Source organism: Agelaius tricolor, unplaced genomic scaffold (assembly GCF_023055355.1).
Source record: "Agelaius tricolor isolate 1412-34295 unplaced genomic scaffold, bAgeTri1.0.p SCAF_7, whole genome shotgun sequence".
NCBI lineage: Eukaryota > Metazoa > Chordata > Aves > Passeriformes > Icteridae > Agelaius > Agelaius tricolor.
The window spans coordinates 14,689,650-14,714,793 of record NW_027269267.1 but is presented as its reverse complement, the minus strand read 5'-3'; the positions used below and the strand labels follow the sequence as shown (position 1 = coordinate 14,714,793).

The following is a 25,144-nucleotide window of genomic DNA, read 5'->3' as shown; positions in this document are numbered from 1 at the left end:
AAAAACCTCTCTTCTCATTTATTTAATAGATTTGTTCATCTGGATGGTTAAGACTGGGCACATTCCTGAGAGACAGAAATCGGCATCTGGCCCTTCAGCTGGCTGTTTTACACCAAAGAGTCACTGTGGGCTGCAAACAAGAGAAGCTATAATCCTGGGAATGGGCCTAGGACTCTCTCCTCAGTTAGTACTTGTACCAAGCAGTTCCTTACAAAGGGAAGAATTTATTACTTCTGCCCCCTTCAGCCATACCTAATTTCCATTCAGTGTTTTTTAAAGTTTAAAAAGGAGAGTGTTGTACATACATCTGGGAAAACAAGCATTTGACTCAGGTTCCTAAAATATAGGCAATGAGGATTTTTCTCCACTGGCCTCCAAAAAGTGCCCAGCTGTCCCTCTGTTTAAACTTGACAACCTGAATATTTCCTTTAGGAGAACTCCTTCACAAGACATCAGTAATTAAAGGTGGAAGATTTACTTACACCTCTTTTAAGATTTATCCTTGGCTGGTGTTCCTAACCCTTGTGCAGACCCTGCTGGCAGTGCTTTCCCCTCCTGCTCCCCCCCTGCCTGCCTCCAGCTCTGCCCCATTGCCATCCACGCCTGTGTTCCCAGGCAGCACAGGCAGCAGCAGGAGTTCCAGAGGGGGAAACAAGCCAGCTCAAATCATCCCCACTGTGGGTATTCCCTGTTAGACTCCTTGCAGCTCTCCAAACTAAATCCCTGATTGCTGTCTTTGCTTTTATTTTTTGTTAACAAAAACCATTAGTCTGGGAACACTGAAATCCCCACTGAGCCTTTTCCTTTTCCAGAACTGCCATATACAGCCTGGCACAGCTGTAATGAAAGTCTCAGAAACACAAAATCAAGCCAATGTAGTAAATTCCCACTGGAAATGATCACCAACATCTATAAAGTTCAACATTATCCTCTGTCTAATATAAAATCCCTTGGCAGAAATGATGCAAACTTGCCTTCACTGAATATATTAGTGAGATGGGGGATAACTTTTGCTAATAAATAGACTGTAAATACTCCACAGGCTTCCTGCATCTGAAATGAACAAAAGAAATGGAAAATTAAAGGAAAAGGAAGAGGCAAGGAAAATGAAGAAAAAGAGGAAAGAATAAAGTGGTTTTGTGTTTTATTCAGGTTTCTGGTTTTTGAGGTTTTTTTACCCTGTCAAGACAAAGTAGGAACAATTAGTAGTACAATTACAAAATCATTTTCCGTGCATCTTGCTAGAGGTGACATCAGATGAACTCCAACTTTTTAGACCCAGCTGAGAGTTCGTGTAGGCAAGGCCTTCAAGTTATGTGGATTCAATTGTTGCCCTCTTGGCTTTAATGTGATCATGGCCAAGCCACTTAATTCTGTGTTTCAGCCTTGCTTTTGCTCTGGTAGTGATAAATAAAGCAAATTGGTTTTGGCAACTATGCTTATTCACAACAAAATTTGAAGATTGCTCAAAAAAATATTGTTTTCCTGTTTGCTTCTGGAGGCAATAAAGATAAGGCAGAATTTTCTGCCAGGAAAAAGTCCAACCTACAGACTCAGAGCAGATGACATTAGCCAATCTGCTAGTAAAGCTTTGACCCAATTTATGGGAACAGCAATCCCTCGGGACTCCCGTGGGTGCTGTTGCCCAGCAGTGAACACCCCTGCAGACACAGCCTGAGGAGCTGTGATTCCAGGAGAGGCCTGAGTGCACACAGGGGCTCCAGGGAGCTGAGGCTACAAAGGGATTCATGAGACCACCTCCACTGCAGACAGAAGGAGGAAATTTTCCAAATCCAGATAATTTTAATGTCATCAGAATTTGTCATGTTTGATATTCTTGCCCAAACAAAACAGAACACAGAAACATATAATTTCCAAAGAGAAGAAAATAATCTTTTTCTTCTAATTTTCTCTTTTATAATTTATTTCCTTTCTCCTTGTCTGACACCTGCCAAGCTAGGCTTTCTAAGGAATGTCCTAATCCTGCATGTTATAGCATAGCAGTGATTTCCTCTTGGCTGGAGTCTAGGGAAGTGATGCCAAAAGGAAGGAAGGAAGGAAGTGGCGGAAGGAAGGAAGTGGCGGAAGTGGCGGAAGTGGCGGAAGTGGCGGAAGGAAGGAAGTGGTGGAAGGAAGTGGTGGAAGGAAGTGGTGGAAGGAAGGAAGGAAGGAAGGAAGGAAGGAAGGAAGGAAGGAAGGAAGGAAGGAAGGAAGGAAGGGAGGGAGGGAGGGAGGGAGGGAGGGAGGGAAGGAAGGAAGGAAGGAAGGAAGGAAGGAAGGAAGGAAGGAAGGAAGGAAGGAAGGAAGGAAGGAAGGAAGGAAGGAAGGAAGGAAGGAAGGAAAGAAAGAAAGAAAGAAAGAAAGAAAGAAAGAAAGAAAGAAAGAAAGAAAGAAAGAAAGAAAGAAAGAAAGAAAGAAAGAAAGAAAGAAGAAAATTGGAATTACCCAAGTATTGAGTTTATCTCAAAAGAGAGAACAAGGGGCATTAAAATTGAGAAAATCCAGGTGTATGGAACAAGCATATACTGCCTTAATTGAAACCCAGAAACATTCTAATTGCTAGAAAATGCTAATACGAAAACTACTGGTTCCTTAAGTGAACATTTTACTAAATCACAGGCATTTAATTTCCTCTTGTGCATTTAAATAGCATGCATTGCCTGAAAATAAAGTACCACAAGAAATGTGAAGATTATGTTTATGAAAAAAATAATTGTTTTGACAATTAGAGTTTCTTCAAAATGATATTTTAAAATATTATGCATCAGCTAAGCTCAGAGAAAGCACATCATTTGGCACTAATTTGTCTCTAGTTTGGAACAGAGGGCACATTTCAGTGAAGTGTCTTCAGTAACCTTAGCAAGGGAACTTAAAGGAGCTCCTCATTTGACTAAGGGGATGGAACGATCTGGCACTTTGGAAATCCCAGTCTTGCAATATCCTTATATTTCTAAGGAGAGCAACTTCATTAGTGCATTTTTAAAAGAACATTAAGTGATTAACTGATAATTAACCAGTGGAATTGATTTTGATTTCAGACCATCAGCCCACACATTTTTAGGGTCATTTGACTTAAAGACAGAAACTTCTCTGCAATTCAGAGAAGTGGACTTTTGGCACAGAATTAAGAGATTTTGCTTAGAATTACTCTGGAAGTTTTATATTAGTTATCAAGGTTTGATAGGACCTCCATTGTCAGGATCCAGGACATCTCTCTGGCTGTCCTGAGCAGCCAAGACCCCTGCCAGAGGTCTCAGAGACCCCGGCCCAGAGCCCAAAATGCCTGTGGTTTTGATTATGACCCATGGAACAAGTTACCAACCTTAGATGAAGATCTGTAAGCCATGACTAATTAAGTAGAATGATAGTGAATTTATCACAAGGTGAAAAAGTAGATTTTGGGGTTTTTTAGAATGGGGATTCAGGGGGGCAAGATGGAGGGATCTGGGCATGTCCAGCCTTTCTCCTTCTTCTTCATGGCCTCCATCTTCTGCTGTGATGTTGGCACTTACAGACTGGTTTAGAGTAGAAGCTCACTGTCTAACATAGGTGATAGGTATTGGAAAGTAATTGTAAACATTGTACACGTAGTTTTTAGTATAAAATATAACACCGCCCCAGGGGAGGCAGAGTGCCTGGATTGTCTTGCTGAGCGGACCTCAGCAGGACAGGAGAAAGAATTTATAAATAAGATACAAGAAACAACCTTGAGACGAAGAAATGAAGAGCCCTGACTCCTTCTTCAAGCACTGAACTGGGAAAAGAGACTTTCGAACTCTTCTCGGGGTCACTCTGACAAGCTAGAGATCCCAACACTCCATTTCATTCCTCTGACTGGACAACTGGAATATTCCTGATCTTGCCACTGAAACAGCAGACTGGCCCTTGAAAATTCCCAGCTGGCCTGCAAATTTTCTCAGGACAAGTCATTTGTGCTAAAGGACAACTCCATTCTTATCTTGCTTTCCTCCTGAAAAAGCTGTGGCAGTAACCCTGCCCCATGCAGGCAGCTTGCCCTGGGGTCTGCTCAGACACTGCAGTGAGACACCCCCATTTCACCAGGGCCAAGCATTCAGTATTCACCTAACGGGGCTTTTCAATGAGCTCAGAGCAGCTGTGACCTGGCATTCACTGCTTGCTAAGCAGTCTTCCCTCTCCTCTGCCCACAGAACCATGATTGTGCTGGCCCTGCTTTATTAAGAAAATTTGGTTATTAATGTATGGGGAATTGTGTGCCCCAAGAATATTGGCACAGACAACAGGAACACTGACAGCTTAAAGGGACAAGCTTCTAAGGAATCAAGTCTGTGTTTGGGCTGTGACTGAAGGTCCACAGAAATTAATGGACCAAATAACTTCAAAAAGAGCACATTTTTCATCTTAGTGGCCACATTCAGTGCTTCAAGGAATTTTTAAACTTCACTGAAGATACAGAAACTGTTACACATAAATGGAATAATAATTCCATTATTCCACATGGAATAACTTCCAATAAATGGAAGTTCAGGTCTTAATCTTTTTACAAACCTAATACAAGCAACAAATTTGGTGAAGCTACACCAACAACTGAAAAAAAACTCCAGTGAGAATAAGTCCTTTGCTTTAGCAGAGAATGGGTGATAAGTATAGCCTTGTGAACTGTGTAAAAGTTTTATTGTGCAGAAGACTGGTAAAAGTCTAGCAAAAGCAAAGGAAAAAGATGTGAAACAGCACAGACATCTCAACTGTGCCAGGTTTATAGTATAGTATATATAGCTTGTAACTTATATTTCAGCATTATAAAAATATATTTAATCAAATCTACTGAGAACTGTTTTAGGAAGGAATGCTGTGTTTCTTCTGACTCTACTCTTCAGCTGACTATTTGGCTTCCATAGGTCACTTCCACACACAAAAAGCAATTGCTTTTTTACAACATTTATGTATCCATTATAATTATAAAATAAGTTCAACTTCTTTCTTTTAGATTTACAGAAGTGTTTTTGCATCTCCTGAATAGGAATTGATTGCATCCATGATGACAGGCTGCTTCAAGGACACTGAAGCACACATGTGACATCCACAGGGACCACCCCCATTTCCTGGGAAGGCTGGCATAATTTCCTCAGTCATCCTCATATTCACCTTACCACTTCCTCACGCTTTCTCAAAAAATGTGGGTATCTCAAACATCTTGCAGAAAGACAAATCTTATAGATCTAGATTTATCTTAATTTTCTGTAAATAGTCATTCCCACCTGCTCTGTTTGCTGTTCTGCTGGATGATGCCATCTCTGCAGGTGAGCTGAAGTGCTTCAGCTCCATTAGAAAAAGTTCAGTCATACACAGGATCTGAAATCTGAATTCTATTTCATCGGAATGAAATACTTGCTGAAATCTCTCCTACTCCTTCACGACAAAAACCAAAATAAAACAAAGCAACAACAACAAAACCCAAACCACACAAACCCACAAGGAAAAACCACAGTGCCTGAGCATCTATTTGCACAGCCCTGTCATCGCCTACTTTAAGGCAGCGTCATTCACCTAAGATAACTCCAGATCTATCAGGCAAATTTGGCTGCCCAAATATTTCTTTGCATGATTCTGAATATTTCATCCACATTATAAGCAAAACTCTTACTTTTAATATTGACCTTTGTAATTTGACTTCTGTTCACTGTAAGCTCAAAACTGCTCCTCAGTTCAGGTAGGAAATTGCTTTTTCAAAGCAATACCCTAAGGCACACCAAAGTAACAAGGAAATTCAGCTGGCATGCTCCTCTCTGCACTCCTTGCTTGCCAACAGGAGTCAACAAAATGCTGCTGCCAGGAGGCCACTTGGGATGAGCCACCTCTAGCAGCAATGCCCAAATTTATGGGAGTGATAGTGCCTATGGACTGCAAAGCTTTCCTGTATGTCCTCGAGCACCCAGAGTGCTGTCCCATCCCTGGCAGTGCTCCAGGACAGGTTGGAGGCAGCTCTGAGCAACCTGGCCTTGAGGAAAGTGTCCCTGCAGATGGCAGAGGGGGTTGGAGCTACATGATCTTTAAGGTGCCCTCCAGCCCAGATGGTTCTGTGATGTTCTGAAGGCTGGAGGTCCATCTGACATTCTCACAGCCTTGGGTTGCTCTTTTTTCCACGGGTGACCCAACTCAGCAAGGAGCCCACACTTCCCAAGCATCAAGGTAGAACACTCTTGTACTTGGGAAAGCAGGAATAATATTGCTTACCCAGCCTGACAGACAGTGCCATGAACCTGCCTGGAGAATCCTTTTATTATGCCTGGCCCATGAAGATACAACAGGTGAGAATTCCTGTCAGAGATTAATGTCACAAAAAGAATACGTTCTTGGGCCAAAGAGTGATGACAATTAAATCACAGAAGTTTTATTAATTCTCATTCTATCTACAAAAAAGCCCAAATCTAAACAGACAACAAAAACCACAGAAAACAATTTCTTATGCAAATAATTTAATAAATGTAAAAGATTGTATTTGTGCTTAGCAAGCACCCAAACACTGAGAAGTAGGTATATTTTACATACTGACCAGAACCTTGTCTCTGTTTAGGGTCCAGAGAGGATCTAACTTCACACTGCTGATGAAAGGGTGAAAGAATCTGAGGATAAAATGAACACATATAAAGTGGGGAATGATATTTATGTGTGAAAGTCAAATCCAGAGTCTTGCCCTTTCAAGCAAGTTGCATTTGTGGAAAAAAAATACATCTCAATACTTAGTTTACACAGAATTCAGTAGGTTTCTACATATATAAATGGGGACTTACTTACATAAACTCCTGGGAGGAACATGAACACAGAATAATAAGAATACCAGATTACTGTTCTTAATATTGAATCACTAATAATGAAGGAAATCAGTGCAGTGCAATTTCTTTTTCAAATACAATTCAGTGGTGTCAACAAACACCATTCCAAACTCACCAGCCCAAGGCTGTGTGGGGAGAGACAACATCTATTTTCATTCCATGTACAATTCTTAAAAGCAACACTCTAATTGAATGATTCAGAAATACTGGGTCTTGGAGCAGTTATTTTTTCCCAGTGCTTCAGAATAATACTTCAAAATCCAACAGAATGTCTCCATAAAAATGTGGGGATCCCATTCTGTACGGCATCAGTGAAAATCTATGGTCCAACAGTCTCTGTGCTCTCCAATGGGAGCTTTCCTGATTTATTTGCCCTGGAAGTTGTCTCTGCTTCCAGTAGACTCCCCTTCCCTGGCACATGGTTTTGGGGTGGCATTAAAGCAGCAAACATCAGGAAACTTCTTCTACTGCCTCCCCATCCTCTGCTGAGCCTCCCAACACCATGCAAGCAGCCATTCCTCCTTGCTGTTCCTCTGGCTCCTCCTGTCTCTCCTGTTGGGATGTGACACAAGGATGTGCAGGTGCAGATCCTTGGCTTCCCCAGGGAGCTTCCAGCCCTCATCGTCAGGCTCTCACAAAGATCCTCACACTGCAGCTCTTGGCAAAGCCCAGCTAGTCCTAAAAAGGAGCCCAAGAGACAACTTATTTTGACAGCTTTTGAAGTTATCTGACTTTCTTACTGGCTTTTTTCCCTTCTGTCTTTAATAACTTCACCTTCTAATTAGGTCCCATGAAGATACATCTCCTCATTTAACTTAAAAGGTTCACTGACCCTCTGGCATACTGCTATAACCCAGTAACCTGTGAGTACAGTAATTAGGACATTATAAAACACTGACTTGATCTGCACACTTCACATTCAGAGGAAGAGACGTGCTGTGTTGCAAAGAGAGCTGGCTGAAGCAAGGGAAGCCCAAAGTGAAGGAAAAATTAATAATTTAGGAAAGAAAGTTGGGATTATTCACAGGAAGAAGAGATTGATTGGAGCAACAAACTTCAAGGAGAGTTGTTAAGGGCAGCACTCAATTTGCTTCAAGAAAGCTCCAGGAGCAGTAAAGAATCAAAAGAGAGCAAAAGGCAGGAGAGGGAAGGGCAGCAATCACTCTTTGACTTTTGTAACACCTTCCTACTGCAGCAGACTCACAGTAACAGAGCACATAAGAAACTAGCCAAGAGTCAGCCCTTGTCACATGCTGCTCCTGGTGTGACCTGTGAGATGCAGATGGTCCCAAATTGTCTTCACTGCATTTGTGCAAACATTCATGTAGCTTCACCAGGATATTCATGCAAATCCAAGAGGCACAATTTAAGAGGCACAAGGAAATCACAGCACCTTTCCTAAAGTGTTTTTCTGGTGAAGGCAACTGCCTCATTCTATTCTTATTTACTATTACATTATTTTTCAGCCAATAAAAGTGGAATGTGTCAAAACAGCTGACAGCACCAAACAGCAAGAGACAGATGAAACTGCAGATACAAGCTGGGGCTATACATCACTGACTGTGGGTACGAAGCAGGATTTCAAGCACTTGTTTCAGACATCCCTGAAAGTAATGGCTCATGAACCACATCCTGGGCTTTTTAATCATCACAGATGTACTGCCTCCAACAGGAGTGCACTGCTAAATATACGTGTACTGATGCCCAACATGATACTCTAAAATAAGTGTATCGGGCTTAGATCTGTGTCAAAATAAAAAATGCATTAAGGGTGTACATGGAACTGTACTTGTACCAATGAAGAATGTAGCTCATTAAATTGCTAGATTTAATGACAAGATTGTTAACATTGCAGAGATATCTGCAAAATCCTTTGGATCATCCTGGATTATCTCTTCAGCTATTCCTCTTACATAATTTTAATTTCCTTGGCTGTTAATCCTGTTAGGGAGGAGGTTTTGAACAAACACTTTAATTTTGCAAATTGATTTCCATGATAGCCCTTTTTAATTGTGCCCCTTCACCATTCAAGTTCTGCAATAATATTATGTAATGGAGCCCACACATCACCCTTCCCTCTTTTATAAAAACAGTCACATAACACCATGTACTTTTACAGGCACCTCAGAAAAATGATTTGCTGGTTCCAAAACCCACACACAATTCTTTTTTTTTATTTTTTTTCCCACAGAGATCCTGATTTGCTTCTTCAACATCAGTTATTTATCCCTGTAGCAGCCTGAAAAAATAGGCAACGTTAGTCACTCCTGTAAATCCTGAATAAGCGATGTTAACGATTACAGTTTACAAAACTGTTACTGCAGGAGACACCTCAAAGTTCATCAATGAAATAAAGTGTGCCTTAAAGTCTAGTGCTATTCCTATGAATCAAACCTTTCCTACTTTATAGAAGCAGGCACACTTTGAGGGTATGTGTGTCTGGGGAGCTCAGCTTGCTGTAATTCCATAAACATTTGTCCTCCCTGCAGAGTCAAGAAGGGACTCAATCAGGTGTGATGTGATCTGGCGTGAAAACGCTGGGGTGCAGACACACCTTCTACCTCACCAGATATGTGTCTTTGAAACTGGTCCCTTAAAGCCCTGCATTTCATGTTTGGCCAGGAGAAAGAGGAAAGGCTGTGGTGATGCACAGACAAACTTCAATTCCTGTTCAAAAAACTTTTCTCCCTCTTTTTGATTTTTTTTAATTCTCCATTATATTGGAAGCTATAACACTACTGCATCCACAGTGCACCTAATGGCTTGAAAGGAAGGAGTTTCTGGAAGAAACAGCTATCCCAGCTTTACTTGGTATCTGACCAAATTCTTTCTCTCAAGCATCATCTTTATCAACCATGCTTTGTTTTCACATTAGAAGAAAATTTTCCCCTAGATGGTCAGCATGAGATCCAGGTAAGTGTGGGATGGTAATTTTGGCATTTGGTTGTTTAAAACAGACTTTTTGCCAATGATAAACAAACCTCAAAGGACACATTCCAGTCAAAGGCAATGTTTGTGTAGATTTCAGGACTCCATCTCTCTCCAACAGGCTGCCTTTCCACAATAATGTTCCCATTTCGTTTCCATATTTTCCTTGCTGTGAACCAAAGAGGTTCATGGGAAGCTTTAGAAAAATCTTCCATAAGAGATTATGCGATGAAAGACATTTTCTCTGCTCAGCCAGTTCTGATCTCCAAACACTATGAAAAATTTTGCAAATAATTGTAACTATATGAGCCAACTCTCATCTAAGCTGTCAGAAAAGATTGGGAAGCACTTGCAAAGGACTAAGGGCATTTGGAAGCATGTCAGAAGGATTAAATAAGGAAAAAGAATTGTGTGGGTCTTTGAAGGAGATGGCACAGAGAAGAAAAGAATGGAGAGGAGAAGACAGCATAAATAATGTTTCAAAGCTGGAAGTGTCATAATCAGGTCAAAAGGGAAAAAAAGATGGCTTTAGCAATCTGTGGGTTTATAGCTCAAACGGAGATCAGAGAGCGTGTGTTATCACAGACAAGGATGTAAAGGGTTCTGGAGAAGGAGATGTAAAATTGTTTCAGTCCAAGTTTTCTCACCATAGAGCTCAAAACCTCCGTGTCCCAGCCTTACTTGAGAGCATCACTATCAAAATATAAGCAGCATTCATAACCATTTCTGCTCCTCCTTTTATCCAGTCCCACATTTCACAGTTTAATAAGTCACCATGGTGGATGAAAAGCCTTTCTTTGACCACATTTAAGCTGTTGGTCTATTTACACAGCAGGTGCAGGAAAAAAAAAAAGCTGCCCTTGAGTTTCCATTCTCCATTAGCCTTGCCAGCAAAGGAATTCTGTACCAGTTTCTGTACCAGTTTAGGAAAAGCTCACATTTTATGTGGCTGTGGGTAGAGAAGAAGGAGACGAGGAGGTAGCAACAACCCTGTCTCTCTCTTAGTCTGGGGTTCATTTCAGCTGCATTGTTTATACTTAGGCTTTGGGTTTTGGCATTTTTCCTTTAATTTTATATCTCTATGAATTCACACATATTATGATAAGACAATAAGGTTAGGTGTACAAAGTCAGCTATTCAAATCCAAAATTCAGGATTTCTTCAAAAATCAGCATCAGGGCACACAGAATTGAAGCAGTGTCCTACAGACCCACCTTGATATAAAATCACTCTGGCTAAAAGGTAAGCCTGTGTCTCCATCCTGTGTGAACCAAGAAATATGGTTGGATAGTGGCCTTTGCAAGTGTTTTCTGGCATCAGAGAAACAAATGTATGCCCTTGTCCTCTGGTCCTCTGGGTGCAGGATGTTCAACATCCTCAGGTCTCAGCCACTCCCTCTCTCACCACTTTCTAGGTCTTTTATTTTCTCCTTCCTGACCAGGCACCTCACCCTTCTCTGCCGACCAGGTACCTCACCCTTCTCTGCCCTGCTTCAATTTCTTTACTTTTATTATTGGAAACTGCTCTCCCACTTCTGCTGAAACAAAGAAAGTCTTAAAAGGAAAAGGCTTCTTTTAGAGTCAGCCCAGGAGATCCAGTCCAGTCCCATGTTGTTCAGAAAAATTTGATATTATTCAAGTTGATCATCAGGGCAAAAAAAAATTAAACTGAAACATACTAATTGAAATTCACTCAGCAAAAATTAGCTCTTTTAGAGCCCCTCTGGTCGAGAGTAAACCCCACTCATGGACTCTGACCACAGATGAATATAATGATAGGTGATCCTTTTTCTTATTTTTTTTTTTAAAAAGGAAGTATGAACTCTCTTCAGCATGTCTAGAGTCCCACTTCTGGGAGCCAACATAGTCATACCAATATATCACTGTCACTGCTTGATAAACAGCCCCAGATTTATGACAGACACAGGACCCTAAAATAAACATATAACAAACTGTTCTGAGACCAGTAGAAGAAGCAAAGCCTGATTTATTAGAGATGAGTTATAGCTGAATTTGCTAACAAACTAAGCTCTGACCAATCCTTTTCCCTTGGCTGAAACAGCCAAAACACTTATTTCAGAGGTGGTCTGCCTAGTGCAATTGAGGATGTGCTCATGTTAGTCCATCCCTTACTGGTCCCTCCCCTTTTTTTTCCAAGTCAACTTTTCAACTTCAAACCTGTTAGAAAATTGTGTATCTATCTACTCTATCTCCATGTGAAATTCGGCAAAACAGCTTGAAAGTTATTGGAGAAATTATACATATATGTGCATTATCTTCATACAGACATTAGTTGAAACAATAAATCTTAGATCTGTGCAGGATACAGATATTTTCATAGTTTTCCAAGTACTGATATAATTTTTCTTTTATTAAAAATGTCTATAATATCCATTGATTCTGTAGATCATACAGGTCTGTAGATCATTTTTAGATCATAGAAATTCAAAATTCAAATTATGATGAGTGACCTGCAATAACGTAGTCAGAAATAACTGTTTAAAGAGGAATGAGTCAAAGCCAGTCTGTGATGCCTCTGACTGCTGACCCATGTTTATTCAGCAAAGGCACACACACTGTGCTGTGGGGCACCTATGCCAGAAGCTTCTGGGTCAAGCCACTAAAGATCTTTCAACTTGGCCTTCACTTTCTTTCTTAAATGTCTTAGTGAGAATATCCAATACAAAAATATCCTGGTATATTTGATTTGATTTCTCTGTATTATAGGAGGAATGATGGTGCTTTCCCATAAGTACAGTTTACACAACAGGGAACAAATTATTCCAAATGTCAGTGGCAGTGAAGACAAAGACCTAATTTGAAGTATCAGAGACAAAAATTAGTGGGGAAATAAGTAAGGGGAAAATTAAGAACTGATAATATAGAGGGAATAACCCAAAATCTCTGAATAACCTACAGCAATTTACACACCCTTCAGAAATGCAGTTTTTTGAATTAATGTGGTTGTATAGAATACATATTGCTATTCCATCAGCCCATGTGAATACAGATTTCAGCCTTAGGAAGAGTATGTTCTTTCAGGGAACTCTGAAATACCTGTTCTGTTTATTCTATCCTACCCTTTCCTATCCTACCAAATCCTATTCTTCTTACATCTCACTTATCATTGCATCTTGTCACAATCTTTCAGCTGAATGTTACACAATATTACTCAAAACTGTTACATCCAGTATTCCAAATTTTTCAGTAATTGTTTTATTCTTGAGACAATATTTTCCTAAAAATAAAAAAAAGCAAATTCATATTACACTGACTAATTTATATATTTTTTAAATCCAGATAGTTTCACAAAATACAAAGTGAATCCTTGTGCTCCTGAAACTAAAATGGGATTTAATTAGACAGAAGGTAGCTCTTGGTGCTGGGGCTAGTAGAGTTAGCATCCCTACAGCCATTCCCATGGCCAGAAAACGCAAGCTGGTAGCTTTTGGTGATTTTTGTCGATCAGACACCAACAAATAATTTTGAACATTTTGATTGCCTTTTGAAAATGACCCACTGGACCTAATTTGAGTATCCTTTTTCTTCTTGATTTCAAGAAGATCTGGGTGTAAGCAGATCTTCTTGAAATCTGCACATCTGAAACTGTCTGTGGTCCTAATCTCTAGTGACTGTAGGTTAAATATTGGAATTGTTTGGGTTTTTTTATGAAAGGTTTCAGAAAGATGCTCCCTCCAGAATCAAAATGGCACTGGGTACTTTCACTCTAAGTGACTTCTGGAGACAAATGCCATCCACTTAAACTTCAATATTTGCTGTTGTTTTTGAGTTTCACAGCTGTGTAGCTCCTGACCCACATGTATTTGACCTGCACATCCTAATGTTGCACAGCACAAAGTGGTGTGACCTTGTAGAGTGGACCTTGGGGTCCCAGCGTTACAACAACAGGACAAAAAGATAGCTATGAAACTAAATAAAGTGCTCAAAGTTAAAATTTCTCTTTTAAGATCAATGAAAATATTTTATTTGAAGAAGTTATGGCCCATTTCTGTTAATAATGAGGCTGCTGCCAGACAACCTAAGAGATATGTTCCCCCAGGCAATGGTACAGAATTAAAACCAAGTAAAAGAGAATACAATATATTAATTAATCATTGGACTTGCAGCTTCTCATTAACAGTCTCCACTGAAGTTTCAGTAATTCCTAAGCATTCCATAATAAAATTGAACCCACTTCAGGGATTCAAGCAACAACAGATTAATTCAGCAAACTTCTGAACCTAGCGTGGGGATTGAGTTCTAATCCTAAATCTAAGGAGGATTAAGGAGGGAAATACCATGAACACAGAAAGGCCAAGACAAAACCAGCCAACCAAAAAACAATGAAGCAAGACAAGGCAAATTTTCTATTATATTAAATTTAAATATATTAAATATTCAATTCTTTTTTTCTCGCAAAAACTAGAGAAGTTGGATTGCCCGATGCTATAAAGAGATTTTTCAAAGAAATATGAATGCTACCATCTACAAATAAAAGGTTTGGAATTTTTTGTTGGAGTTTCTTTTTGGTGGCGGGGTTTTTTTGTTGGTGATTGATTGGTTCAGGTTTTTTATTTTTTACATTTTGACTTAACACATATAAAGTAAAGGGTTTAGTTAGTGAAGGACCAAAAACTTTAAATTTGCTGAGACATTCTGAATACTCCATTTCTCTAGTCAGATGCCAGGAAGCCTGGGTTCAATTATTTTGCATCTTGTTCTGGACAAAGATTTCTGTTGAGCTCTGTCTAGGCTGAAGTGTGAACTTATTAGCCTTGCTAGCACTTTTAGAGACAAGAAGATCTTCAAGGGGAGCAGTGGAAAAGCAGAGGAGGACCTGGCTAAGAACAGATCCTTTCATATGTGCTTTCTGTGGCACAGGGTTGCTTAGTCATGAGGAAGTGATGCAGGTCAAAGAGTCCTTTTTTTGGAGCCACATAAATAGAGTTTTCTAAGAAATTTTACAGAACATTCAACTCCTGTGCATTTTCCTTAAGTGTCCCGTGTTCCTTGAAAGAAAAAAACAACACAGAAAACCACTTTTCTTTTCCCAAGAGTTTCATTTTTCGTCTTCAGCAAGGTTTTACAAGTTCATGAGGATAAAAAAGGCAGTAAAAGCATTAAGTCAGTCCAGCTTATTCTAATAAACAATGTTATTCTTGCAGTCACCATTTAGCTAAATGGTGCCCCACTTCAAATACTAGCATTATGAGTTCCCAAGGAAAAAAAAATAGTAATTCTAAATTTTTTAACATAAAAAAAAAGAAAAAGTCTACTCAATACAAGTAAGAATGCCATGTTCTGGTAACTTTGAATTAGGTTTGCCATAAATTTAGAGGGCTATAGAAAAATGTATTTCAGGACAGGCTGAGTTTTTCCTTAACAAAAGTTACAGCCATTATTTTTTTTTCTAAATTAAGTCAGGATAACTCTAGAAGGGCTCTGCATCAGTTACTCCACTGATAAAATATTGTCTATGTAAGGCAGTGAAGAGCTAAGGAAATCACAGAGCTCTCAAAGAATCATAAAGAAAAAACCCAGTGCTGTATTAGAGTGGTCCCCTCACCAGCACAATTTAAGTTCACACATTACTTTTCTGTATTTCTGTCTCAGTGCCAGGGACTTATTCAATACAAGGAAGTATGAAGAGGAACAATGGCTTTTTTCACCTTTACAGAAGCCAGCTCCACAACTGCAGTGAGCAGATATTCTGCACCATGCAATGACAGCAAGGAAGGATTGAGTTTTAAGTTTAATTCTGCTGTGCCATAAAGAAGTTAAAAAACTTTCTACAGAAAGTGAGGAATTTCTCAGAATGGATGAAACAGGATTATGTCAGCTTATATTTGATATCTGTTCTTATTTTTGCCCCCATTCAAAAAGATATTTTTAATGATTTTGCTTTGAATCTGAAAAGAAAATCAAGCTAGGAACAGTATAGAAATATTTAAAAGATTATCTGGACTACCTACCTGAAATTGAGCATTATTGCATTACTGTTCAATATACTCTTCAAAGAGATGGTGTCTTAAGCAATAATCACTGCCTGAATCTGTGGAGCAAAAGGAAGAAATTAGGCTTGATTAATATATGGTTTTGATTAAGTAATTCAACAGAACAAGACATGAAAAGGGAAGAGATCTTAGTACTGTGTTAACAAGTTCACAAAAATGCAGGGAGGGTAACATCTGTGAGCCAGATAAAGTAGGAGGCAGAGAAATAACAAATGAGACAGATGCTGTCAGAGATGGAGACTCACCTGGAGGATAAATTATTCTGTCTAACCATCTCTAGTTCAGGGACCTACAGCTCTCCCATGGGCTCTGACTTTTTTTAGCTGGTTTAGAATCTTCCATTTTTTCTGGGGTTGCAGCACTGTGAACATACTATAACTCATTTATATTGAAGATAATTTGATTTGGTTTTTTGTTAAATTTGTTTTGTTGTCAAATGAAAACTCCAGGGATATTAGCTGCATTAATTCACACAATTACTAGCAATTTTTTACCAGTTGAATGTCATTTTGTCAACTTGGTAAAGATCAGTAAGACTACAATAAAAAGAAATCATGATTTGCAGACACATCTGTTAACTCTGGGGGCTTTCTCACCCTCCTCAATACAGATGATGAACTACAAGCAAATGGGGCTCATTGGTTTCTTCTTGGTAATCCCATTGCACAAACTTATTTTACATCACCTTTGGGATGAGAGACAATCAAATGTACAAGCAAATATTCCCATAAACTTGGTATTCCTATGATGAGAAATGTGTAGAAGTTCAAGATAACTTCCACATTGGAAACACAAAGATGAATATGCAGCTAAGGTTGGGCCATTGTATTCAGAATACTAATTTATAGGTATTTTGTATTTATGTAAAAGGAGATAATGCACAATTTTTTAGTTTTCCTTTTATCAGTGAATCTCTGTAAAAATATAGACGATTGCTCCCACGGTGACTTTGAACCACGGGTATGCTGACCTTTAAAAATCAACACCACTTTGTGGTTCTGTTCTTATCTTTCCTCTCACTGACAACCATGACAAAATTGTTGGCAGACTGTCAGTATCTCAGACCATGGACTTCCAGTGAGTCACCAACTGTTCAGATACCTTTTTATTCACAGTCCAGTTTCCTCCTCAAGCCTCAAGGGACCACTGGTGTGGGAAGTGCAGGATGTTAGTTGTGATTCTGGATCTGGCACCTTGATAGAAAAGCTGTCCTGCCTTGAGTCCTAAGGCAAGGGCAGCTTATATGCAAGTGGCATTGAGTTTCACAGGGGGTTTGGCATAAAAAATGCCTGTGCTGCTTTGGGGCCCCATGCTCAGGAAGGCTTTGCAGAGTACTTTATTAAATTAGTTTCCCCCAAAGAGCAACAGAAAAGAGAGGAACAGAAAACATTTTGTATTGCAGTCCCCATCAGCAATATGGCCGATGAGGCCACATCCTCTCCCCAGGAGTGGCAATGCTGCTGCAGTCCCATCAGGATGAGCAAAAGGAACTGCAAAGATTGCAGTGAAACAGAGCAGGGCTGCAGGACCTGCTGGAGGTGCTGGGCTGTACCAGCTGGGGATGGGGGAATGAGACAGGCTTGGCTGGCTGTGCCTGGGAGGAGCAAGGGGAAGCAGGGGAGAATGTGGGAATTTGTTTGGTGAGATGTTCGGCATGTGGTCACACTTTAGTCAGAGAAAAGTGCTCTTTGGTTAGAGATAAGAGGGGACAGAAAGAGATATTTTTCCAATATCAGCAAGAAGCTAGGTCTTGAGGCAATATAAATCAAAATATAAATGTAGCTGCTAACCATGACAACCTAATACAGATTGTCACCTCTCTTCTTAACCTTTTTGCTAGTATTATGTCCAGCTTCTGCTGCAGTCATGGCATGTTGTTACTATGAACTTTGCAGCTTCTTTGGCTTCCTGTGGAGATCTAGTAATCTGGTTGGTTTTTGTTTTTTTTCTTTTTTCTCAATTATCAAATAAAGAACAGCAGTAGGTACTTTTGTACAGCTGACTAAAAGGTCTCCCCATGTTTTTGCTTTTGACATGTATAAATGAATGTAACCAGTTACCACCATTGAGAGGAACTACAGAGAGCATTCACTAGGAAAAAATAAGCAAAACTCCTGTTGGAAATCCACCCTGGGGATTTTTGTATTACATATTTGTGTCCTTATAGTATTTAAATGAAATTTATTTTTCGTGGTATTTTATAGAGGCATGCTTATAATCACACATAATTACCTGAGTAAGAAAAGAAATACTGACTTCTTAAAGAAATACAATAGATTTTTCAGATACTTGTTTCAAAGCACAGTAAAAGGTGTCAGAAAACCCCCACACTTCAAAGTTTCTAACTGAAGTCCAACCACTGCAGCTCAGGTCCATGTAAAATCATCTGCTGAGGTCAGAAAAAGCAGCCCACTGCCTGTGTGACACTGTCTGGAACAGTAAACCCTGCTTCTCATTACAGAGTTCTTCCAGGTCTGCTTGGGCTGCTGGTGCTTTCAGTGCCTCAGTCAGACCCACTTTGTGTCTCCTCTGTCTGCAGTCCTCATGCACCCCTTCAGACTGAGAGAGATAAATACATGGATGTGCAACTCTTCAAAGCAGTATGATCAAGAGTGTCTTTCTAATGGCTCCAGGTGGGCTCTAGAGTAGGTCTTGGTGCTAGTGCCTATTATCTGAGCACAATAAAGCTTCATGGAATTGGAACCTAGCCATATATAAACTGTGAGCCATCCTAGGAGCTGGCTACTGTACTGATTCCACAGATTAAAAGGTGTGTTGTTTTTGTTTTTCAGAGGTAGGCATCAAAGCTCTGTGGCATATTAAGCATTGTCCATTAAGTTTGATATGACAGAAAACTACCACCTGCTTCTACTTAAGCCTCTAAAAAATTGGGATCTAAAGCACAGAAAAGCCCTAAATGCTGAAGCACATCACTGTCTTGGGTGCTCAACAACAGTAAGGTGGAAGAGCCTAAAAACAAGATCCACCTGTTTAAGTCAGAGATGGCTGAAGACAGGTAGAGATGAGCAAAAGACTTTGAAATAAAACTCCTATGTAAGAAAAACTCATCCAGAGCCTTTAGAGAAACATGTTCCTGATTCACAATCAGCTCCTGGTCTCCTTGAGGAAGGTGCTGATAAACCATGACTGGACTTTTGACCACCCTGAGCTGTGTGACTCATGTGGTTTCCTCCACCATGACAATTCCTCTTTAACACCCCACACTGCTGTTCCTGATTCCTGTGATCTTTAGGGGATGTCTAAACTCAGTTTTGGGGGTGTTTCCTCTGTGGTGTGGATGGCTCCCTCACCCCTTGTGAAGTTCCAACACATCACAGCTCCTGGAAAAGCCTCTGCAGGGCTGCTTCACCAATGGCAGATGATGACTGTAGGATCCCAGCCCTAGAGCAATGAGGGAGAAGGAAGGGATAGAAAAGCTTTAACTTGAGTTAGTTGTCCTGAATGACATAACTGCAGTTACCTTCTTTCAAGATTACTAGGCACAATTTTCTTTTCTTTATGTGTCTCATCTGAGGCTCTTTTCCTTGTTCCTCTAGTAAATTTGAGACTATTTATGTTTCTATTAATCTTCTATTAGGACACTTTTCAACTTTTGTTTTATGATCTCACACTGGCTTTCCTTTGATAAAACATCTATGTTAAGGCATTCCTCTGTGATATTTGGATATAACAGACTTTGAAACAAATTAGTCCTTGATTAGTCTCTGCCTGCTTTTCTTCTCTCTCTGCCTTTCCTTAAATTTATCCCAAAATTTCAGTGAAAAAAACATTTCAACTTAAAACTTGAATTCTTAAGATTAGAACATGTGCAGTGAGACTCACTACTTTTTATCTGAAATGGGGTAGACAGCAGGCAGCATTTAGTGCATTCCCTTTTTCTCAAAATTGCTATCTCTTATTTTTTCCTGCTGTTGTTCTGTACTTTTGCCATATCTGTATTGAAGAAAACATTAGAAAAAGAGGGAAAAGGAGGATAAAATGGATTTTTTTGCCTCTCTGGTGTCATTTCTTTCCCCTGTTGATTTCTGTGAAATGATCAAAGCCATCTACCAAGATAGCAAGAAAAGGTTTAAAACGTGTTTGTCCTCTGGTTTCTTGCTGCTCTGCCTGAGCCTCTTTTTCCATTTGCCATTTACAGCATTGGTAGCTTCATTAGCAAGGGATTACAACAACCAAACCTGCCCTGATTCTCCAGGGACTGCCACCCCATCTTCAATTACTTATGTAGCTGCTGCTGTACATTCAAACCAGCCCCTTTTCCAGCTGGTTTGACCTGGCCAAACAAACAAGAGCAGCCCTGACCTGACAGTATGTCCTGATCGAGGGGATCCCTCCTGGGTGACCACAGCCTCACCTGGCACAGAGCCTCCCAGCCATGTCAGGGAGGAAATTGCAGCTCCTAATGCCTTGGCCATTTAGAACTGCTTCTAAGTCATCTCTTGGACCTAAGGGTCATGCACCTTGGCCAACAGTGGTCTCCACACCAGTCAAAGAGAAGCAGAAGAAACAGATAGTCCAGGTTTGAAAGTGTATGCACCTCACTCTTCACACCCTCCTCTTCCTTCTCACCTCCCAGGGACTCAAAGTTTTGTCACTGCTGTCAGGGTCAGATTATCACATCACACCTACCCCAAGGAATTGTAAAATGTCTGGCTTTTGGGCATAGAAACATGGATTCAGACGCACTCCTGAAACACTGAAGGGAAACATGCAAAGATAAGTCAGCTCAACAGAGAAACCATGAGAATAATCATTCCCAGCCAGTGAAGGAAGCTGACAAACAATTCATCAGTGACCTCTAGAAGTTCAGATAATCAGTGGTAAAGCATGCTCTGCCACCACAACATGTAGCTCCTCAGGGGATTTTATGAAACCAAGATGATGCAGAAAACAGAAGGACCTCCCAACAGTTGCTTTAGCCCCAAGGAGATAGCAGTTCCTTTGGGAATCTGAAGAAATACATAACTAGCTTATTGTATAAAGAATACAAGTACTGTACAAGGTGGTATCACAGGAAATCTGATCTTTAAAAAAAAACAAACAAACAAAAAAACCCAAACAAAAAAAAAACCCAAAAAAACCAAACCAAAACAAAACAAAAAAAACCCCCAATACTTCCCCTGTGTACAACAAAGAAAATATCATATTCTATTAAAATCAGTTAGTTATTGGAATTTTTTTTAGCTGAGACCAAAAAAAAACCAAACAACAATAACAACAAAAAACCTGGAAAGAAAGCTACTATCTACAATCTTGGTACATTTAAATGTTTCCTTGATTTTATAAACAAGGTTGCATTGACAGGTGCAATACCGATGTCCATCCTGTGTGCCTTTGAAAACAGCCATCAAGGAAGAGTAAAACCAACATTATTTCCAGTCTAAAAATAAGCTCTGAAAGCACTGTACTCCATGTGTCTCTCAGTCATGCTTTGTTTCTTTTGCACTGCTCTGGCACAAATGGGCTTTCAAACCAGCTGATAACACTGATCACCTTGCAGGGAGAGATAAAAGGAGTCTCTTTTTGAGAAGACTGAGAACTCTTCTCTTGTCTGTTTTAGCACTGGGAAAACACTTGCAGTTCTGGACACTGATTTCTGAACCCAGGAGTGTAAAGGCGGCCCTACTGCAATCACTACACACTTCACCGTGGGCAGAAAGCACAAATGAGTTCAACATCCTCATTTCTGAAGAAATTTTCAGCAATTGCTAAACCTAACTTTTTTCTTCCTATTAGCACATGTAAATAGATGAGATAGACCATTTCTGCTTAACAAGCTGGTCTTGACTAAAATATCACTAAAATGAAGGAGCCTCTAGAACACTCTGCTTGACCAATACTGATGCTCTAATTTGCAGAAGACAGGTGAAATTGTGAGCTTGGTCCTCTCTATTTCAATGCAAAGTGTTCAACAGACATCTACAAACCTTATGCTACCATCAAAAGTTTCACCATAGTAGGGCAGCTGGCAGACAAATCTCTGAAACGACTATTCAGATAGACTCAGAAATAATGGAAATCAGGCACATTCTGGACAGCCTTATGTGTCCAGAGAAGAGGGACAGAATCTCCTCCCTCGACCTGCTAGCCACACTTCTCTTGGTGCAGCCCAGGACCCAGTTTGCTTTCGGGGTTTCAAATGCACATGGACAGCTCATGTCCAGCCTCTCACCCACCATCACACCCAAGTCCTGCCAGGCAGGGCTTCTCTCAATTTGCTCATCCCCCAGCCTGGATTGATACTGAGGGTGCCCTGACCCAGCTGCACCCTTGCACTTCACCGTGTTAAACCTCATGAGATTCCTATGGGACCAGTTCTTGAGACTGTCCAGGTCCCAAGGCATCCTGTACTTCAGGTGTGGCAACCACATCACTCAGCTTGATGTCATCTGCAAACTTGCTGAGGGTGCCCTGATCCCTTTGTCTATGTCAATAATGAAGATATTAAATGGCACTGGTCCAAGTCCAGACCCCTGAGGGGCACCACTTGTCACTGATGTCCATTGGGACGCTGAGCTGCTGACTATGACCCTCTGGATGTGACTGTCCAACCACTTTGTTCTGCTCCAAACAGTTCACCCAGTCCAGCTCTTGCCCACTTAGGGACCAGGATGTTATGGGGGCTGTGTCTAGGGCTTTGCAGAACTCCAGATAAATGACATCTGTAGCCCTTCCCTTGCTCACTGGTGCAGTCACTCCATTACAGAAGGCCACTGGGCTGGCCAGGCAGGACTTGCCTTGGTGAAGCCCAAATCTCCTCCCTGTTCTCCATGTGCCCTAGCATGGCTCCAGGGAGGATCTGCTCCATGATCTTCCCAAAGGTGACACTGACAGGTCTGCAGTTCCCAGGATCCTCCTGTTGACCCTTTTGGAGATGGGTACAATGGTTCCTCTTTTCCAGTCACCAGGGACTTTACCTGACTTTACCTGTCACGACTTTTCAAATATCATGGAGAGAGGCTTGGCAACAGCCTCAGTCAATTCCCTCAGGACTCTGGGATGCAGCTTATCAGCTCCCATAGACTTCCATCCATTCAGGTTCCTCAGATGGTCACAAACTTATCTTTATTTACAGAGGGAGGCACTTTGCCCTCCCAGTCCCCATCCTGATTTCCATCCACTCAAGGTGTGGGAAGAGAGGTTGCCATTGAAGACTGAGGAAAAAAACCTCAACCTTTTCTTCATCCACTGTTATCAGTTTACCAGTGCTGTTTATCAGGGGCATTCACCTCCTCTGACCTTCCTTTTCAGGTTAACACACTTGTGGAAGAGTTAACTTCCTGTTAATCTTCCTTGCCAAGTTCAGTTTCAGCTTCACCTTGGCCTTCCTCACCCTATCCCCACACAACCAAACTCTGTCTCCATACTCTTCCCTGCTCACCTGTCCTTGTTTCCACTGCCTGTGTTTCTTTTCCTTCAGTTTGACCAGCCAGTCTCTAGCATTCCTTGCCCTATTTCTTGCTCCTGGGGATTGCCAGCTCTATTGCTATTTTCATAAATTTGCATAGGAAAAAAGGTGCTATGAATTGTTGTGACATTTTTGTTGACATTGTTATGCTCCAGAGACCCCTCCCAATTCAACCTACAAACCTCAGTAGATTGTATGCTCTCCATATTTGCATCTGCTGAAAGATTTTCTGAGCACAATCCTGGGCATTTCAAGTATTTTATTTTACAAGACCACCAGATACCAGAGTGTTGTTGGGATGAAAGAGAAGCAGAACCTGCAGTCTGCTGAAGGGCAGGACAGCTAGGCTAGCTTAGGTGTGCTCCTCCTTGAAACATGTGGTGGTCAGACCCCAGTGAGGTGCCTTGTAGGGGTGACCTGATCTGGTAACAGTGTCTGTCCCCTCCAACTCAGTGATTGCACTGGAGGAAAGCTGGGGAATGGAGGAGATTCCTGCTTCACGCTGGTCGGCTGGACAAGTGCTAAAGCTTCCTTCCTGCATGGGCTTGGCAACAGCAGTCCCATTCCTTTTCACCTTCCCAGAAGGTCCAAGTCAATCAATTCAGACCTTCTCAAACCTATTTTAGTTTTGCTTCTGACAATTCTACTGAGGCCACCTTTGGACAACAACTGTGAAGAGCAGTGAGTCGATAATTCTGCTGTGGTGGCTGTCCCTCAGTTCTGCCACAAACCTTTCTTAACCACACTGCTGAGAACATGTGGAAATCATGTGCAGTCTTCCAGGAAGCTTTTCATTTGCTATTCATTTCCAGCAGCAGGAAAGCCTTCCTCAGCTTTCCATTTTAAACATCAAATCAAACTAAGCCTGAAGATTATTGTTTTCCTATGAAAAACAAATGAATAATTAATTGTCATGGGATTTCTCTGCATAGTTCCAATCCATGAGGAATTAGCTGGAGTCCTTGAGATTGAAAACAATTAATGAACACAGGATGTGCAGCCTCTACATGAACATTCTGGATTATTCCACATCATATTCTGCCAATAATCCTACTGTTGCTAAAGCACACATCCAAAGCTCAGAAGTTATGGCACATGTGATGATGACACACTCACAATAATGCCCCAGATGTGATCACCTTTAATTTCAATGGAACACTGGCAGCAATACACAGCCAGCATGTCTTACAGTGGCTGTAAGAGAGTCATTAGGGTGGGATGCAAATATCTGAAATGAACAATGGACAAAATTTGGCAAGTGCTAGTAGAACCATTAAAATATCTGAATAACAAGGAAGATGTTTACTGCTCCCCACAATGGAAGGGTTTAAAACTATTCAGACCCAGAAAATGAAGCTCTGTGTGCTGTTCAGGAAACACTGTATTGCAGCCCAGCCTCTCTCAGCCACACTCTCACTGCCCATGCAGGTGTCCCAATATCATGACTGTTCACTGCCCTATTAATTTATAAAGGTTACCTTGGGATAGACCCAGTCTAAACCCAAGACATAGAAAGGATGGGATTAGTTTACAGCTAACTATTATTTCTCCAACCTTGGCCTTTCTTGCTGCAGACTCCCCACTATTTTCTAGCATAGACTCTTTTACAAAAACCCAGAGTCTGGAAACAGCTTGTTTTAATACGAAAAATCTTTTGTGGCTTGTAAGTAACCTTGCTCTAAGGACATCCCCTTTTTATCTGGAAAGTGCATGGCCACATTGGGCTTATTCCAATTCCTAGAGAACATATGCATTGATAACACTGACGTAGAAGTATACATTTGTTTCAGGGGCTTTTGCAAGCTGAATGAACTCAAATTGTCAGTATATCTTGTGTGCTTCTTCCCAGCTGTAGATGCTATAAATTAAATCCTAGCAATTAATGAGTAAACTTCAAAAAAGCTTGAAGTTGCTTTCAATGGAAAATCAAATGTTTGAAATTTTTTTTCAGTTATCAGCTCC

The 25,144-nt window shown here is 40.7% G+C and overlaps 1 long non-coding RNA gene across 11 annotated transcripts in view; it reads right to left on the bottom strand.

The window, feature by feature from the left end:
* Nucleotides 1-25,144, bottom strand: part of LOC139591619 (uncharacterized) — a 413,264-nt gene that overhangs the window by 202,483 nt on the left and 185,637 nt on the right. For 5 of the 11 annotated variants that reach the window (XR_011679702.1, XR_011679695.1, XR_011679698.1 and 2 more), the window contains one exon: nt 15,712-15,791. This is a non-coding gene — a long non-coding RNA (uncharacterized lncRNA). Of the gene's footprint in view, nt 1-6,624; nt 7,491-11,525; nt 14,749-15,711; nt 15,792-20,403; nt 20,471-25,144 lie in introns of those variants that run through there. The other 6 variants (XR_011679692.1, XR_011679697.1, XR_011679696.1 and 3 more) reach the window with 4 other exon arrangements.